Source organism: Toxorhynchites rutilus, chromosome 1 (assembly GCF_029784135.1).
Source record: "Toxorhynchites rutilus septentrionalis strain SRP chromosome 1, ASM2978413v1, whole genome shotgun sequence".
In the NCBI taxonomy this organism is placed as follows: domain Eukaryota; kingdom Metazoa; phylum Arthropoda; class Insecta; order Diptera; family Culicidae; genus Toxorhynchites; species Toxorhynchites rutilus.
In genome coordinates, this window is record NC_073744.1 from 66,998,196 (window position 1) to 67,002,440 (window position 4,245).

A 4,245-nucleotide genomic window follows, 5' to 3' on the forward strand; every position below is an offset into this window, starting at 1 on the left:
ACTTAATTTTGGTTACTGCTTGGGTAACGGCGTTTACATTTTCGATCGACGCGCCGAAATCGCCTACTTCGCTGTTGTTCGATGCGGTGTCACACTCGCAAAGGCTCGGTTCAGTGCGAGCGCTTTTCACTGCACCAACATCGCGTGCAGCAGTAGATGACGCTTGCCTCGAAATTTTATTGCCCCTGGCAATGCGTTCGTTTTTTTTTTGCAGGACTCGAGCCTGCCTTCCTCTTCTTCTTGCTCATCACACACTACGCGAAGCGCCCAATTTATGACGCGGAAAACAAAACACACGATACGAATAACGCGAAAAACGAACAGAAAAACCAAACGACGATATCCAAGTTGGATTACCACTGGTGGGGTCCAATCTTAGATCGAAGCGCAGCGAAAGCAAAGTGAACTGGATTGCTCAACAGTCCGATGCCGAATGAAAGTTTGCCTCAGCGAAATCCACTGTTTATATTGTAGGCAAGTATTCCCCTCCATCCTTCTATCTTTTCCTTTGTTCACGGAGACTTTCAATCCTACGATTTCCCCTCCGTTGGTCGTCGATAAGTTGCTCGTTATTGACAGCTCTGTTCGGGAAAGCACACAAATGGACAGAACTAATGTATGGGAAAATGGAAACGCTTAAAGTTTTCATTAATTTCAACCATCTACAAACCTGAGGAATCTAATGTATAGCATATTAAACAAATCTTACGGAATTTCCGATTCATTTAGTATGTAAATCTCCAAAATCCGTTCGCGACAAAAATAGTTATTAACGTTAACTTTATTTCATAAAAACGTGACCAACAGGTCACGTTTTTATGAAATATTCTGATTTGGCACCCTTAATGAAAGACGTAGTTCTACGTCAAAACTTCCGCGATTCTCGAGAACGATAAAGCAGCTCCATCTCCTCACACTCTTTCTCTTCCAGGCGGCGCTTTTTTCCCGAAAGAGATGTGTTTGCTGCCTTCGCTTCAGTTTGTATCGTTCCACGTTTTGTCGAGTCGCTCGTTGCATCATGGTTGCGCGTGCTGCATCCTTCTCGTTCAGGAGCGTTCGGCACTCGTCGTCAAACCATTCGCTCCGTTGTCCTCGTTGTTCATGCCCGATGAGGGTCTCTGCTGTGCTGCTAATTGCTGCTTTTAAGGTGTTCCAGCATTCATCGAGGGGAACAGCATCCAGCTCGTCTACCCCCGGTAACGCAGCTTCAAGACGCTGCGAGTATGTTGCTGCAATGTTTGGCTCCTGTAGTCGTCGTAGGTGATACCGTGGTGAGCGCTGGTGTCTTATGTTATTGACGACTGACAGTTTAGAACGCAGTTTGACCATCACCAGGTAGTGGTCTGAATCGATGTTAGCGCCACGATAGGTTCTGACGTCGATGATATCTGAGAAGTGCCGACCGTCGATCAAAACGTGGTCAAATTGTGTTTCTGTTTGCTGTGGTGATCTCCAAGTGTAACGGTATTGGAGGCTGTGCTGGAAGAAGGTGCTACGTATGGCCATGTTCTTGGAGGCAGCGAAGTCGATAAGTCTTAGGCCGTTTTCGTTGGTTCGCTGATGGCCGCTGAACCTATCAATTACCGGGCTGAATTCCTCCTCTTGGCCGAACTGAGCGTTCAAATCACCAATGACGATTTTGATGTCGTGTTTTGGGCAGCGATCGTATTCACGCTCTAGCTGCGCGTAGAATTCTTCTTTATCGTCATCGGTGCTAGCTAGATGGGGGCTGTGGACGTTGATAATGCTGATATTGAAGAAGTGGCCTCTCATTCTCAATCTGCACATTCTTTCATTGATCGGCCACCAACCAATCACCCGTTTTTGCATCTCCCCCATCACGATGAAAGCTGTATCCAGCTCGAATTTCTTTGTGAATTTTCCTGTGCGTTTTATTTTTACGGATGGCTTGCAGGGCCTGCACCAACCCCCTGTCTCGCCGGAGGACCGTCGTGCACAGTACTTTTTAGAGTCCCCTGGCACGAAGACAGTGATCAGCCGCCCCTAACATGGGGATCAACTACTGAAACGATCGACCTGAAATTTGGCGTGTAGGGGTTTTGGGGGGAAGATTCTTATGATAGTTCGAGACCCTTCCCCCTCTCTAAGTGGGGGGGGGGAGTATTTGCTTAGTGCTGCCATATAAATGAAACAAAAGTTTCTACATTACTCGAGAATTAATCAAGCAAATGGAATGAAATTTGGCATGTGAAGGTTTTAGAGTGCAATAAATGATTTGGGGAAAAGGGGGGAATTTGGACCACCTAAGCAATAAAAAATATCACATTGTATACTAAGCTATACTTGTTTTCTCTCAATAAATTATGTTTAATCTTTATATTAAGCTTTAAACTACCAGATATATCATAAAATAAAAGAGATGATTTTTGGACAATTAAATTTGATGCGAGGTGATTTGGACCAGTGTGGGTTTCATCGAAAAAAAACATACTTATGTTTATGTACAGTATTTTGGAATGATGTTACAATCAGTAACAGTGTTCTGGGATCGAAACCAGGTGTCTTGGCCAGATTCCATACCAGAAGAATTGGATTGAGACCATCCCGAATGCATGGATTTTTTCACTGTTGTTTGAGAAATTTAATAATAATTTAACACTCACATTTTTTGACAATCAAAGTGCTTGCTGTATTCATGTTACCGTTTCCTTTCACCTGTCGAATTTTACTAAAGTTTTTTCTACGTTAGTTACATACGGTTCAACAATAAAAGAAGATGACATTATAAAAAATCCCAGTTGAGCCGTACTTTTTGAGATAACGGGGTGGTCCAAATCACCCCGTGTTACCCTATATGGTGGTTAGATATTCCTCCACCCTCCTTATGGGCCGACTGCCATACAAATGACACGCAAATCTCTGCATTACTCGAGAATTAATCAACCAAATGAAACCAAATTTGGCATATGGAGGTTTCAGGGTGCGATAAATGTTTCTACGGTGGTGACACTCCACACCACTCTCTAAGGTTGGGCTGTCATACAAATAAAAGACAAATTTCTGCATAACTCGAAAGCTAATCAAGCAAATGGAGCCAAATTTGACATGCGAAGGTTTTAATGGACACGAAACGTTTCTATGGTGAAAAGACACTCCTCCTGTCTATGGTGGTTAGACCCCCCTCTCTAAGGGGAGGCTGCCATACAAATGAAAGACAAATTTCTGCATAACTCGAAAACTTTTTTTTTTATTATAGTGACTTTCAACACATTTCGGCTGGTTCGTCACTTTTACTTCCATTTTTGGAAGAATGTCGGGAGTGAGAATTGAACTCGTGATCTCTGCGTGAGAGGTATGGATGTTACCACTACGCCAGATCGCCTCCCAGGAACCAAATTTGGCATGTGGAGGTTTCAGGGGGCAAGGAAAATTTCTAAGGTGGTTCAACACTCCTCCCACCTTTCTAAGGGGGGCTACCATACAATTGAAACACAAACTTCTACATCACTCGAGAATTATTCAAGCAAATGAAACGAAATTTGGCATGTGGAGGTTTCAGGGTGCAATGAATGTTTTTACGGTTGTTAGACACTCCACCCCCTTCTCTAAGGGGGAGCTACCATACAAATGAAACACAAATTTCTTCATTACTCGAGAATTAATCAAACAAATGAAACGAAATGTGGCATGTGGAGGTTTTATGGTGCAATAAATGTTTCCATGGTGGTTAAACACTCCATCCCCCCTATAAAGGGGGGCTGTCATTCAAATAAAACGAGGTTTTAGTGTGCTATAAATGATTCTATGGTGGTTTGATACTCCTTCCTTTCTCGTAGGAAGGGGGGGAGTGGATAACGGTATTCGGTATAAACAAACAAATATTAGCGTGGAAAGATAAGGCGACCTCTTCGAAGGGAAATTAATTTCGACCGTAAAGGGTAATAGGGGACATATTTTCACTACTTCCTATTAACACATTAAGGACCGAACCTTTTGGGGCAAACTTGAACGCTTCATTTGTTCGGATTCCACTAATGAGATAGTTTCCTTCGATGTGGATGAGACGAAGGCGAGCCATCGGTAATCCTCGTTAGATTCTTGGCAAACCAAGGATTTAACCTTCAAGTGTAGAATACACGGTTTTTTTCGTGATCCATCCGTAACAGACGGAACGCGAAACACGAGAAATCTCGTGAGCGGTCCGCAATGTGTTAATAATACTTAATTGTAGTACAAATAGTTATTATATTTTTTAGACTCGACAAAAAATTTAGAGGAACAGAG